This window comes from Octodon degus, unplaced genomic scaffold (assembly GCF_000260255.1).
Source record: "Octodon degus isolate 3935 unplaced genomic scaffold, OctDeg1.0 scaffold00018, whole genome shotgun sequence".
NCBI classification, from domain to species: domain Eukaryota; kingdom Metazoa; phylum Chordata; class Mammalia; order Rodentia; family Octodontidae; genus Octodon; species Octodon degus.
In genome coordinates this window covers 1,949,211-1,964,934 of record NW_004524594.1, presented here as the reverse complement: position 1 = coordinate 1,964,934, position 15,724 = coordinate 1,949,211, and the positions used below count along the sequence as shown (strand labels likewise).

The following is a 15,724-nucleotide window of genomic DNA, read 5'->3' as shown; positions in this document are numbered from 1 at the left end:
GTGTGTGTGTGTGTGTGTGTGTGTGTGTGTGTGGCCAGCTCAGTCCACCAGGGGGCGGGCTGGCTGGCATGTGGTGCTGGGGGATTGAACCGTGGCCCCTGTGCTTTGCTAAGCTTGTTCCAAGTAGGTGCCTTAGACCACTGAGCCATCTCACCAGCCCAGTGATTATCTTTTTATCCCCACTGGAATTTCTATCCTAGTTAATTGCAGTGTTTTTTTTTGTTTGTTTGTTTTTGTTTTTTTAACCATTATTTAGCTTTATTCATAACCATAAACTTAACTCTGCAATCCAGGTACATTTGGAGGGGAGCAAGGAAAACATGGAACCCAAAGAACTGCAAGAAGAGCAGAGATGATGGGGCGTCTTGAGCAGGGAGGGTGCAGGGTGCTCTCCTGAGCTAGAGGAATGGTCTGGTCTGGCGGTGGCAACACACACAAGTCACACGCGTTAGAGCTGTCCACAGTCGGTGATGGTGATCATCTTGCTGGTCTTGCCGTTCCTGGACCCGCAGCGCTCCATGGCCTCCACCGTGTTCATGCGCTCTTTCACCTTCCCGAAGACCACGTGCTTGCCATCCAGCCACTCAGTCTTGGCAGTGCAGATGAAAAACTGGGACCCGTTTGTGTTTGGCCCAGCATTTGCCATGGACAAGATGCCCAGGCCTGTGTGCTTCAGGATGAAGTTCTCATCATCAAATTTCTCCCCGTAGATGGACTTGCCGCCAGTGCCATTGTGGCACGTGAAGTCACCACCCTGGCACATAAATCCTGGAATAATTCTGTGAAAGCAGGAACCCTTATAACCAAATCCTTTCTCTCCAGTGCTCAGAGCACGAAGTTTTCTGCCGTCTTTGGAACTTTGTCTGCAAACAGCTCGAATGAGACGCGGCCCAAGGGCTCGCCGTCGGCAGCGATATCGAAGAACACGGTGGGGTTGACCATGGTTGGCAACAAACGACTAAGAGGAAGGATAGAGGCGTCTGCAAAGCCAATTGCAGTGTTATAAGCCCTGGGTGGAGGCGAGAACCCAAAGTCTGGGCGTGGGGCCTGGCTCCTCTGCTTACAGGGTGCTGTAACTTGGCTGTCTTGGTCCCTCAAAATTCATATGTTAAGCCGGGCATGTTGGTACATACCTGCCATCCCAGAATTCAGGAGGCTGAGGCAGGAGGATCATTGCGAGTTTGAGACCAGCCTGAGCTACAAAGCAAGCTCAAGGCCAGCCTGAACTGCACAGGGAGACCCTGTCTCAAAAAGAACCCCCCCCCCGACACACACACATACACACACACACACACACACACACACACACAATACAAATGTTGATGCCTGATGGCACATACCCAGCATCCCAGCACTCTTTGGAAGGCTGAGGAAAGAGAATCGCCATGCATTCAAGACCAGCCTGGGCTACACATCTAGACTCTGTCTCAAAAAGACAAAATGCACACACTGACATCTAAACCCCAGCATCAGGACCTCTGGTGGGTGAGTAGGACCCAGACAGAATAAAGTCCATGCAGAAAGTGAAGGCCCAGAAGAGGGCCTCGCCAGCCTGCTGCAGCTGCACCCTGGTCACAGACTTCAGCCTTCAGAACCAGGGCCATGGCTGTCCCCAGCTTAGAAGCCACCCCTGCACAACGTCTTGTTCCAGCGACCCAAGCTGACCGAGATGCTGGCTAAGTTCGGGCAAATCACTCAACCTCTCTGAACCTTGGTGCCGTCATCCGCACCACAGAGATGCTAGCGACGACAGATGCGTACGTGATTGGATATTCATCCAGAGACTTGTGCCAAGCAGCTCTCAGTCTGTGTGGTTAGATCAAATCTGTCACAAGAGGGACAGATGCACAGCCCTGTGCCTGCACCCTGTCCTGTGTTCATGGTCATCCTGTAGATACCCAGAATTCCATGTGGAAGAGCATTTCTGGCCGCCTCTTCTGATGGGGAAAACCATCTTCAGGCCATTTCAGTGTGAGCACTTTGAGGTCCCCCCATGGTCTTTGCTAAGGTGACTGCCTGGAATGGACGTGGGCTCCTGGCAGTCCTTCATCACACGTCTTTGCCTCTTCTGCTGTCAGGGCCTTGTCTCTGGCCCGCAACACCTCCTCAGCACATGGGCTTCCCAACCTGTATCGCTCGAAGCTGTCCCACCCTCCCATGCCACCATGCAGAAAGGAGTGCTCAGGTCCCTTCCTTGGGCCTTTCGAGGCCGCTGAGGCTGACCTTGGCCTCCCCCTCCCTGTACTTGTCCCAGCGGGGCCTTTCCATCATCCCCCGCTGATCATGCCCACAGCAGCCAGACAACACCATCTCCTATGCTCCCAAGCTGGGTGCTGTCCTGGAGCCCTTAGGGTCTGGAAGGGAGACCCTACAAAGGAAGAGAGGGTGCCAATGTGGATGGGGGAGTAGCAAACTCAGGCTTTGCCTTTCAGAATTGTCCTTGGACTTGGCCATGATCCCAGGAGTGGGGAGGATTCGCTCAGTCCTCTTCTTCCTAGGGCAGCATCAGAGCGTGGAGAGAAGGATACAGGCTCTGGCTCTGTGGCTTCCTGGCCACTAGCTTCTCTGGGCCTGCACTGGCCTTATCTCTAAAAAGGGACTGGGAACAGTGCCCACAGCTCAGAAGAGGCGGTGCCACCGGAGCCCTCTCCGGGACCAAGCCACTTATTTCCCAGACGCCGGAAGCACTGGCTGCTCCCTGAATCCTGGAATCACCTATGACCAAAACAAGCTGCACGGCCCAGGATGATGTCCCCTCACTGGGTCAGTGTGGGGGTAGAAAGCCTACCTGCCTGGCTTGATGGACAACTCTTAGGGCTACCCCGGCCTGGGAGCACCCCACAAGTCCCTAGAGCCTTTGTTGTAACTGTTCAACTTCTCTACCCACTTCCTTTCCTTCCTCACAGCTCCCCCATAGGCTGTCTGCAGGAAACTCTGGGCCTTGAGTCTGTTTCCCAGGAAACTTGACCTAGCTGGGTTGATCAGCAGCCTCAAAGAAAACAGACTGTAACATGGGTGTTGGGAGCCTTACCCCAGCTGGCTGACAGGGACTGAGGAACCCCTTAGTAAGGAGGTGGCGCTGAGAGCCCGGGGCGTGTGGCCAGGACACAATTGCAGAAGCCTGGGATGAGACACAGGTGGCTGTGGCTGCACTCAGGCAGCATTTGAGTCCAGCCAGCGTTTGAGTGGCTCTGCAAAGTAGTTGTTGGAAAGATTGCGGAGCGAGATGACTATGGCCAAGGACGGCAGGAACATTGATTCATGGGAGAAAGACAAGGAATGGCAAGAATGATTAATCACCAGTCGAAGGCAAAGTGTAAGAGCTTGAGGGCATCTTTGGCAGCATTTATAAAGAAACTCTCATCTGGACTAGAGGGCAGAGAAAACTGAGGACCAGAACTTAATTATCAGAGGAACCGGACTCCAGGGAAGATTGAGTTCTCTAGTCCAGCCATCTGCTCTGCCAAGGTCAGGGACCTGTTTGGGAGAAATGGGGCCCTGAGATGCTCAGGAGGCTGCAGCCAGGTCTGCAGTCTCAAGGCTCAGCTGGAATGAGTGTCTGCTTCCCAGACCACTCTTGTGGCTACTGCAGGCCTTAGAAGATCCACTTCCAAGCACTTTTATGTGGCTGCTGGACACTTCGGTGGTTTCTACTAGATGCCGCTAAAGCTGCAAGCACTCGCAGGCAGGGCTGTTGGAAGGGGCATGGGGCGGGGGTGTTGCAGAGTCACTTGCAAACTGGTGTCCAATTGGAAGAGGCAGTCACCGGGGGTGTGGCCCAGGAAGGTCCATCTCACTCAGCGTCCTGCCTATGACTAGGAGCAGCTCTTCTCTTCCATGTTACTGTACCGTGCCTCGGAGCTAGCTGGCCATGGGCTGAAACCTCTCTAAAACGTGGGCCAGAATAAGCCTCTCTTCCTTTAAGTTGCGGATGCTAGTGATTGTATCCCAGTGACAGGAAAGTGACCTGAGACAGAGACCTTGGCACCTCCCCAGGCGTGCTGAAGGTTCTTACAACGCAGCAGCTGGTTATAAGAGAGAAAGAGAAGGAGCCATGTATGATGGTGCATGCCTGTAATCCCAGCACACTGGAGGCTGAGGATTGCCATGAGTTAGAGGCGAGCCTGAGCTATAGTGAGTTTAAAGCCAGTTTGTAGTGCATAGTGAGATTCTGTCTCAAAAAAAAGTGGGGGATGACAAAGTCCCCAGACAGAAGCCGTAGTCTCTCTGTAGTCTGATCCTGGCGGTACCATCCCCTACTATCTGCCATTTTCTTTTCATAAGAATCAAAGTTCAGGGCTAGGGATATAGGTCGGAGGTCTAAGTGCCTGTCTGGCAGGCACAGGGACCAGGGCTTAATCCCCAGCACCACATGATGCACCAGCCCCTTCCCTGGCTGCCCTGAGCTGGACACCAAGACCAGCCACCAAGACCCAGTGTGGTGGCACACACCTGTAATCCCAGCGCTGGGGAGGCTGAAAACAGTAGGATCACTATGAGTCTGAGCTACGTAGTGAGACCTTATACAAAATACATTAAATATATATATATATATATATATATATATATATATATATATATATATATATATATATATACTTGCAACCAGGTTAATTCTGAGCTTTGGTAGACACAGACCACAAGATTATAGACCATCAAGAGACTGCACGGCCAGAGCTGCCTGTCCCAAGCTGGATTCTGTAACACTACTCACTGTCTCAGTTACTTTTCTCTTGTTGCTGGGACGAACACCCAACACTCAAAATGAAGGAAGGAAAGGTTTATTTAGCAGTTCATGGCAGCAGAAAACAACAAAGAGCAGAGGAGGGGCAGCAGCTGTGGCATCCGTCAAGCTCTCTCTCTTCCTTCTACGCTGACTGCAAAGACCCGTGCTCCTCCAAGGAAATGGCGGCGGCTGTGAAGAGCAGAGCTCCTCCGAAGTGGCGGCTGTGACAAGATCCTCTGAGCAAGTAGCACAGTTGTGGCGATCAATCTTGACCAAGGAAGTGGCATGCCCAGAAGCCTCCCTCAACCCCTTGATAGACCATTTTTGTGCTGAGTCACTGTAGGGTGAGGGTGAGCCCTCCCCACCCTAGGGCAGGACCACCACGACCCAGGGCGTGGTATCACCAAGCCAATCAGAGCCAAGCTTCCCACATCTCAAGCTGACACGCTGTCAACCTCCACACTCACCAAGTCATGAAGTTGTGTGGACTTGGAAATACCCCCTCATGAGATGTGAGTCATGTATCTAGGATGGAGCCTCTGTACACCGCAAGGACACAAGTATGTAAGATGCACAGTCAGGAGGACCATACTCCTACATCACCCCCTGTGAGCCCCCAGTCCCCTGGGTTCACGTCTGTGGCTGGGTGGAGAATCCATTGTGGCCAGCTGAGGAAGGACCACTGATTTTGAGCCATGGATGGTCAGTTCAGTATATACATGAAGACTGAAAAGGAACTGCTGCCCCTCCTAGTGTAGCAGCCATGGTCATCTCAGAAGGTAGGAACGAAGAGAAATCCTTCAGGTGTTAGATGGTGCCTCTGGCCATCCACTGAGCACAGAGAAAAGTGGCCTGAAGTTAGAACATCCACTGACTCCCGGGCAGAGGTGATTAGCTTGGTCTTTTAGTCAACAGTTTGGAAGAGACAAATTGGAGGGTTAGGGACAAGATGATCTGAAAGAAAGGTAGGTAGATGAATCTAAGAAACTATGTGTGAAGTGTGAAGATCTTCTCTAGGTTAACACCTAGCAAAGGTCATCTATCATGGCAGAATTGCTAGCAGTCAAGTAGAATTTGACAGGCACTGAGTGTCAGCCAGCCTCTACCATTGGCTGCCCCAATGTTGGCATAATGGCCTGTGACAGAGTAACCACGGTGGCAGGAACAGAAGCCACGCTCCGTAGCAAGGCTGTTCCTAGTTACTGCTGCAGCCCAATGTCCAACCTGCCAGCAGAAGACACCAACACTGAATGCCTTCCCTGGCACCATCCTTCCAAAGGGACAACCAGGACTTGTGGGAAAGTGACAACACTGTAACCCTTCCACTCCGGTAGGGAGAGAAAACTGGAATTAATACAGAGTCCCTGCAAGAGTTTGTTTTTCCTGTTGATGAGGATCAACTAGTGCGAGCCTGCAGGTTGTTCAGGACGCTGGACCAGAGTCATGGAATGAATTGGACCACGATGCCACCTTGCAGCAAAGCAAGCGTGGCTGTAAACATTTGACTCAGTGACTTACTACACTGCCACTGGCTTCTGGCCCCGCTAATGGGTGAAATGGTCTCTTAAAGGTAGCTCAAGTACCTACTTAAAGACTGTCCTGAAAAGATAGGATGTCATCCTCCAGGACAGAGTTGAGGCCCTAAATTAATGACCATTGTATGGTTCTGTATCCCAGTTGAATAGAATTTATGGATGCAGGAGCCAAGGGGAGGAAGAAGGACTGGTTCTGCTTCTCATTACTCAGGGCCCTCTGCTCTAAAGATGTAGAGAGCTTGGTTCACAGAAGTTTCCTTCTATCAGGGACACAGTGGTCCAACTGAGCTTGAAGCTACCTATTCACTTCTTGTATCAAGACACCAGCAGGCCTGAAAAAGGGTCACCACCAGGCAGGGATAATTCTCTGTGATCAACCCAGTTGACCCAAGATACTCCACTGAGGCACTCTTCAGCCTTGTGTCCAATATTGGCCGTAAAGGGACAAATGTAGCGACCATATCCTAAGATCCAGAAAGCTGCAGTAAAGATGCTGACAATAAGGAGAATCTAGAACAAACACAGAGAACATAGCAGTAGCATGAAAAGTTGGGGCAGTTGTTTGACATCTTTTATGTTTCCCCAGAAAAAGAATCCCAGGAAAGCTTCCAGAGGAAACAAAATTACTATATTCAGCAAGTGGGTCTGAGCACAAGAGGTGGGCTATAGTGGACATTGTGGCATGCTACACTTGTGTCCTTCCCCTTCTGAAGAACAGAAATTTTCTTTCTCTCAGTATTTAGATGCTTTAGATCTAAAAATAACCCCCCCAAAAGTCTCATGTGTTCAGAGATAGAGCTTTTGGGACAGGCTTGGATCATGGGGTGCTATACTCATAGGTGGATGAACTTTTTTTTTGGGGGGGGGGAAGATCTACAGAGTGTTCAGGGTCTCACTACTAGATCAGACTCATAGTGATCAGCCTATTTAAAGCCTCCTAAGAGCTGGGATTACAGGGCGTGTGGTGGCGCACACCCAGTGTCAATGGTCATCTCAGTGCACCCTGGGGGCAGGGCCGGCACAGCAGGTCTGGGGATCAAAACTCCAGCCCCTGTGCCTACTTGCAAGAGATTTAATCCACTGAGCTATTTGGCTGGCCCAAAGTTGAGAAGGATTTTTTTTTCCTGGCTCTGGCTGCCTTAATCGCGGCTGGTGTGGCCTGTGGAGCTGGGGATCGAACCGCGTCCCACAAGCCTGACTGGGTTTGCCCCAGCAGGCATTTAAACAACTGAGCTAACCAGCAAACCCCCAATAGATGAAGTATTGATGGGCTCATAGCTGAAGGAGCTGCCAGGAGGTGGGGACTGGCTGGAGGCGGGCCTCTGGCAGCTTGACCTACGAGGGGGTGTTTTTTCCCTAGCCCTCCCCCTCCCCCTGCTACCTGGCTAGCACAGCTGAGGAGCTCTCTTCCACAAGACCCTTCCTGCACGCTATTTCTGTGCTGGAGCCAGTCCACATGGACTGAACCCTCTGGCACTGTGAGCCCAAATAAATCTCCCCCTTAAGTTGCAGTTGTTGAATGACTCCTACACCCATACACCAGGAGTTGGTTTCTAACGATTCACAGCCCAGTTCTCCAACCATCGCCTTGAGTCAAATGACATTACTTGGTCCAAATTTATGTTTCCTCCCTGAAGGCAGCCTACAGCCTAGGACTTGTTAATGAGGAAGTAAAAAGGATGAGTCCCTTACTTTTTTTTTTTTTTTTTGGTGAAACCAGGGATTGAACTCAGGCCTTGTGCTTGCCAGGGAAGCGCTTATTCCACTGAGCCATCTCCCCGGTCCCAAGCCCCTTACTTTAACTGAAACAATTTTTTTTTTTTTTTGAGGTACCAGAGATTGAACTCAGAACCTTCCACTTGCCAGGCAAGTGCTTATTCTACTGAGCCATCTCCCCAGCCCAGCTGAAACAATTCTGAAGGGCAGCCCAGACCCATCACTCCCAGTAGAATCTGCTGATGCCACTGCTGTAACTCTTAACTCCTTCTACTCAACCTGTGTCCCTCTACCTTCACCAGTGTCATTTCAGAAAACACACCTCCTTCTTAGGTGCAGAACTCCTCCCTGATGTCTGTTTCTCATAGACTCTAACACTTCCACACTCAGCATAAGAATGAAATTAATTCATATCAGGAAAGTGCTTGCAATAGTACCCATGCTGGAGTAAACACTGTGTAGTGTTTATTCATATTCCCCTCCTCAGTACTGGGTGGAGTTCTGCAGTCATTCTTTTTTTTTTTTTTTTTTTCTTTTTGAGTCAGTCTGGCCTTGAGCTCACTTTGTAGCCCAGGCGGGCCTCAAACTCTCAGCCATCCTCCTGCCTCCGCCTCCTGGATTATAGGCATGTACCATCACACCCAACCTTGCACTCATTCCTGGAAGCCAAATTAGTTCTGTTGCTACCATACATCAGAATTTTCCACAGTAGAGCTCATATAACACTGATGATAGATAAAGTCATTGCAGATATTTTAAGAAGCTGAAAAACATCTTCTGTTTTATTTGTTCTGGTTGTTTCTTTGTGTTTTAAAACAATGTTGATTTATTTCCAAATCACACACACAAAAAAAAAGTATACAGGGAAGTCCCACTCATCCTACTCCCTATATGTCCCAAAGTTAATATCTTAAATGGCAACAGTACCCTGTCACCTGGATTGTACCTCACCACCTGCCTGGCAAGCACATGGCCTTGGTTTGATTTCCAAACAATTAATCCATTGCAAAATTTTGAAAAATAATGTTGGGATCTGCTTCCACTACTTTGTGTTGTTTCACTCTTTGAGGGTGTGTTCTACATTATCCACTGAAATGCAAATGCCAGGCAGGGAGCCTGTCTTATTCCTTTTATAACTCAGCCCCTGGCACAGGCCAGGTCACATAGGTGCAAGATAGGAATCCCTAACATTGTCTAAAATTGATTACCATGAAAGACTGCTTCAGTGGTGGTCCTCAGGGAACCACGCCTCTTCTTAGTTAAGCCCCTGGGCAATATCTTCCATGCTAAGTGGACATTTATCCAGGCTTGGACACAAGCAAGTGTGACATAAGCAAAGGTTTAGCAAACGCTTGCAGTCAGGGCTTGTCTTCCCAACCCTCCTCTTTGAACCAAGCCACCGTGTAATAAAAAAGTTTAGACTGCCCTGCTGGGGAGAGAAACCACATGGAGAGGCTCTGGAGACCCCACAGGGAGACAGAGGTCACACAGTGGACAGCCACGATGCCAAAGTCAAGTTCTAACTGAACAGAGACACGTAAGTGACCCTCGCTGATTTGGGACAATGCTCCTTAGCAGGCCCACTGAATCATGAGAAATCATGAGATCATTTTTGTTTTAGGCCATTAAGATCTGTCATGGTCGGCTACGTCATAATAGGTAACAGATACACTTAGACTGTAGAGGCCAGAAAAAGGAGGTCCTTCAGCAATATGATTAAGTAATCCATAATAATGGGTTTTGGATATCTGTGGAAAACTGTGAAGACCTTAGAAGATCAAAAGCAGAAGAGAAGAAACAATATTAATTATGACAAAATGGGCTTATTTGTTTAAAAAATTCAGGGTGTTTAAATTAAAAAATTATAACATTTAATGGCCTAAAACTTCATGATCACAGGAGTGGCTAGTAGATGACCTAACAGCTGTACTTTCTTATTTCCTGACCCAAGCAGACATCATTAAGCAATCACAGAACTCTTTTCTATTAAAGCCAGTTCAGCCCTCCTCTTAACCACTATTGAAATAATGACACAGATTATGAAACTAATCTTTGCCTCCAATCTCTGCCATTATTTTTACCAATAAATGATCTGTAGTAAATAGCAAAGGTAAGTCATAGACTTCTAAAATGTTTGGGTGTGAGTTAGATGTAGGTCCAAAGAAGGTCTCTGGTGCTTGCTAGCTAGATGGCCCAACTTAGGAAAGTTGGTTAACCTCTCAGCAATTTGATCTCATTCATAGGCAAGGACAGTATTGCTGTGAGAATTTTAGGGGTTCATATATTCTACGTGAAAGTGCAAAGTACATGTGACAACATTTGGCCTCTCAGAGCACAGTGGTTCCCTACAAATAGGAAGGAGGGCCTGGAAGGGCGGGGTTAGTGCTTCAAACCTGATCCGCAGAGTGACCAAAGGGAAGCTCAAGGTTCTTTGTCTAGGCCAGAGGTGGGATTGCTGGAGAACATAAAGGAAGCAAATTAAGAGAGGTTGCTTGAGAAAAAGTCTCTGTTCTCTATGTTGGTGGGGAGGGCACAGCTATGGGAGCCCTTTAACCTCTCAGTGTCACTCTGAGTTCCATCATAATTAGCCGATCATTTTGCCATTTGTCTAAAATATGAGAACTGGAGCCTGAGGATGTGACACGGAAGCCCTGGCCTTCACAAAACATTCTCAGCAAGATAAAAGACTTCCTTCCCAGCTTGGGTCTCATCTTCCTGCCTCTAATTCCAGACACTCTGAGCCTCCTTGCTCACCCCTCTGCAAGCCCTTGAGAAGCACCCCAAGCACCCTGCAAGTCAGATCCTCTTCAAATCACATCCTCCGCAACTCAAACCTTGCCCTAATTGGCCAAGAGCCTTGTCAGGTCCCATGACTGTGCCAACCCTGTGACCCCAGTGTCGGTAGGGCACTGACCCATTGTTGTAGTCAGGGCTTGCAAGGAAAACAAATTAATACAGGACACACAATTTATAGGATTATTTTATAGCAGTCACCCAAAGCCAAATACAAAAGAGTGCAGGAAATCGATCCATACACTAGAGACCCAAAGAATCCAGCTGAGGGCCTGATTCCCACAGAAATATCCTGCATGAGTCCAGCTGAAGTCCTAGAGCCCATGACAATGCCCCCCACAAATCCAACTAGAGGTCTACAGCATAGGACAATGTCTCGTGCAAGTCTGTATCAAGGACCTGCACTAGCAAGGCCCAGTGTCAGTGGTGGAAGCTAGGAAGCCTGTACCCACAGGATGAAGGATCCGTGCCAGCAGGCTGAGGGATCTGCACTGGAGCCAGGTAGCAACACTCAAAGTAAGGACCAGAGCTCCTCTGAAAAGAACCATAGCCATCCTCAGAGACAGAGATCCAGAGTTCCTCTGACAATGAGAACAGCCAAGTTCATATCAGAAAAGCCAGCACGACAAACTCCTCCAGGAGACCCCACAGCACCCCATTTTCCCCTCCAGTTCTCTCATCTGCTGTTGGCAATAATCCTCAGGTGAGCCTCCCACACCCAGAACCATACTGATTTAGTTCAACCACCAGTTGTCAATCCACCACACCAACCCAGAAGGCCCCTGGGATGTTAACTGTTCAACTTGGTTAGGTGAAGAAATGCCCACTGAGTCAGTAAAGCACATTTCTGTGTTTCTGGGAGAGTCATGGGGGTGGGACCTTGGGTACTAAAAAGGTCCTTGGCCTTTGTTTCTCTAACGCTGCTCCTCTGCTCTGCTGCCTGGCCTCCATGAACTAAGCATGTTTGCTTCCCAAGCCCTCCCACCATAATATTCCTGCTGTGGAGTCTGCATACCATGGACTGAATTGCCTGAAACCATGATCCAACTTTCTCCATTAAGTGGCGGGTGTCAGGCATTGTGTCTCAGGACCAGGAAAGCCAAGGGCAACAGTACCACAGAGCCTCACTTGGCCCAACTCTCCACCCATAAATGTTCCCCTCGCCCACGCAAGGCTCCTCAGAAATGAGCCTGGCCATCTTAAACAAGGAGGTGGTCATGGTTTGTGTGTAGTTGTCCCCCCAAAGCCTCTTGCAGTCACTGGGCCATGGTTCTAGAGTTGGTGATTAATTCATGATCCAAGGCTGGGATTATGGGCGTGAGTGCTACACCTGCCCTGGGGCAGATAGACTGACCGCAATATAAAAGGAGAAAAGGAGAGAGGCTTGCCTCTGCTGCTTCTGCCACTGCTCCTGTCATTTCGTGCTTGCTGTTTTGCTGGTTTCCACTGCCCTTTGCCAGGTGGCACTCTGCCTTGGAGTGTGGACTGAAACCTCTACAAATGGTGAGCTAAACAGAAGCTTCCTAGCTTCCTTCCTTCCTTAATTGTGATATTTTGTCCCAACAACAAGAGAAAAGCAACTAAGACAGAGATATATACAGAAGATGGGCCAGCTCACAGGATCTGGGAATAACTGAGACCTAGGCCGGAGTTGAGAACAGAGACTGCCCAGACGTCCTGGAGGAGGAGCCACTCAGCCAGCTTGCTAGGATATTCCTTATTGTATGATATTTATTTAGTTAGCTAGTTAGTTGTTAGTTATTGAGACAGGGTCTTGCTATGTAGCCTTTGCTGGTCTCAGATTCATGGGAATCCTCCTGCCTCGCCCTCCCAAGTGCTGAGATTACAGGCATGCACCACTGCACTTGGCTATGCACAACCTTCTTTTATCCCTCACCACTTTAGTCGAGATCTTGTGTCCCTAAATCTCATTTAGTTAGCATAAGTGAAAGGTCCACTCTTTTTCCACTTTAATTGACAGTCCAGTGAAGCCTGCCACCAATAGGGCAGAAGCAATGGTCCAAAATTGAAACTGAGGCTGTTTGCAAAGAATGGAGCAGGGGTGCTGGGTAGTCAGAAACTACACAAAGACAAAACCCGCCTTATCTTTCCCACTTCTGTAATACACATTATCCATCAAGATTCACGGTTCTAGTCCCTGACTTGAAATTGTACCACAAAGCTACTATGATAAAAGCAGCAAAAACAAAAACCACAAACAGACCCAAGTACCAAGGAAACAGATTAGAAGAAGCAGAAATAATTCCAAATACACTCAGCCACCTTATTTTTGACAAGGGAACAAAATACCTTCACTGGAAAAAAGGATAGCATATTTATTAAATGGTGCAGGACACACTGGCCTTCCCCATACCAAAGATTAAAACTAGATCCATATCTTTCATCATGCACTAAACAAAAATCAAAGTGAGTGAAAGATCTAATTATTAAAGTAGAAACCCTAGGGCTGGTGAAATGGCTCAGTGGTCTAAAGCACCTACTTAGAACAAGCTTAGCAAGGCACAGGGACCACGGTTCGATCCTCCAGCACCACATGCCAGCCAGCCCCGCCCCCTGGTGGGCTGAGCTGGCCACACACACACACACACACACACACACACACACACACACAAAATAAATAAGCTTAAAAAAAAAAAAGCAACCCTAAATTTGCTGGAAGAGAAACCACGTAGAACTCTTAAAGACACTGGTATAGGCAAAGACTTCATGAACAAAACCCTAATCACACAGGAACTATCACAAATAATCAACAACTGGGATCTCATCTCATTAAAATGCTTTTGCTAGCCTGGGTGACAAAGTGAGCTCAAGACCAGCTTAAACTACATAGCAAGACCCTGTCCCAAAAAGATCAAAAAAATAAGCTTTTGTACAACAAGGGAAAGAAACCACCAAGAGAATGAAGAGACGACCACAGTGTGGGAATATACTTTTGCCTGCTGTTCCTCAGACAAAGGACTGCTATCTAGAATGTATAAAGAACTCAAAAAAGCAGACCCCCCCAAGTTTAAAGGCCCAATCCAGAAATGGATATTGGAAATTAATAGATACTTCTTAGGAGAAGAAATAGAATGACAAATAAATATATGAGAAAATGTTCAACATCACCAGTCATTTGAGAGATGCAAATTAAAACAGCACTGAGATTCCTTCACACCTCATAAAGAATGGTTGTTATCAAGAAATCAGGGCCAGTGAGATAGCTCACCAGACACTTAGGTGTCTTCCTGGCAAGTGCAGAGACCCGGGGTTAGATCACTGGCACCACATGCCGCGCCCAGGTGCACCAAGCTGGCCACCAAGACAGGGTGTGGTGGCGCCCATCTATAATCCCAGCACTGGGGAGGCTGAAAACAGGAGGATCACTGCAAGTCTGGGCTGCCTAGTAAGACCTTGTACCAAATACATTTTAAAAAGATAGAAATCAACCAATAACAAATGCTGGAAGGGCTGTGGGGGACAAGGAACTCTTCTCCACTACTGGTGGGAGTGCAGACTGGTGCAACCATAGTGTAAATCAGTGTGGAGATTCCTCAAAAACCTAGGACTAGACGTCTGATCTGACGCAGCTACTCCCTTTCTTACTGTCTTCCTGAAAGAATTAAAAGCATCATACCACAGCAACATATGCACACCCACGTCTATAACAGCAGTTTGTAATAGCTAAATCTCGGAAATAGCCCACATTTCCATCAACCAGTGAGTGGATAAAGAAGATATTGGGGGTTGTATATAACACGGTACTACTCTGCCTTAAAAAGGATAAGTGTGAGCGTGTCTAGCCCAACGGATGCACCTTGAAACCATACTCGTAAGTGCAATGAGCTGGACTCACTTGTTTACATAGCGCGTGGTTTCTCTGGTGGGAGAAGCCAAGAGTGTAAATAAGGCCCAAAATGTATAATAGATCCCAAGGAGTGGGAAGAAGATGTTCAAATGGGAAGGGAACAAGGGACAGGGGAGGGGGCAAGGAAGAAAGGGACAAGAAAGAAAAAGAATAGAAAGAATAAAAAGAAAGTTTTTTGTAAGTTAAGAGGGGATGATGGGCTCTAGAGAGAGGGGAGTGGAATGGGAAAAAAAAAAGAAGAGGCAGAAAATATCACGTACGAAAAATATATATTTCATGTACAAGCCAAGCATGGTGGTGTGCACCTGTAATCCCAGCACTCTGGAGGCTGATGCAGGAGGACCATTGAGAGTTTGAGGCCAGCCTGGGATACATAACAAGATCCTGTCTCAAAAAACAAATTGTTTTCCATTTAAAAATTTAAAAAAGATCAAAATTACCTAAGATGTGTCAGGTACAGGAATGAACTCCCTATGATGTTATCATTATGTATATCTAAATTGTACCAATAAAATGAAAATTAAAAAAACTATCCCAAGACACATACTCGGAATAGTCCCCAAATCCCTGCACACAGACTCCACACGAGAACCTGAGCAGGTTTCTGTCTGATAGGATGGCTTACACCTGGCGTCAGCCTGAGGTCAGATGATACAAAAAAGACCAGGCTGTGCCGCCCTGTCCTCTCCTGCACGGTGGCCTACTCTCACGGTGCAGGGTGTATGTACGCCTCTTCCTGCTTGTTCGTGGCCCAGTCTTGCTCTGCAGAGCCTGTTTCTTTTCCTACCCTTAATAAAACTTTGCTGGGGCTGGTGAGATGGCTCAGTGGTCTAAAGCACCTACTTAGAACAAGCTTAGCAAAGCACAGGGACCGAGGTTCAATCCCCCAGCACCACATGCCAGCCAGCCCCGCCCCCTGGTGGGCTGAGCTGGCCACACACACACACACACATACACAAATAAATAAATAAATAAATAAATAAATAAATAAATTTAAAAAAAATAAAAAATAAAAAAAAAAAACTTTGCTACAGTTAAGAAAGACTTGTGGTGCTGTGTATGAATAAAAATTGGTGGAGCTGTCAC

General features: G+C 48.0%; 1 pseudogene; it reads right to left on the bottom strand.

Moving 5' to 3' along the window:
* Positions 1-375: 375 nt before the first annotated feature.
* LOC101568351 lies at positions 376-985 on the bottom strand (annotated as a pseudogene).
* Positions 986-15,724: the final 14,739 nt, after the last annotated feature.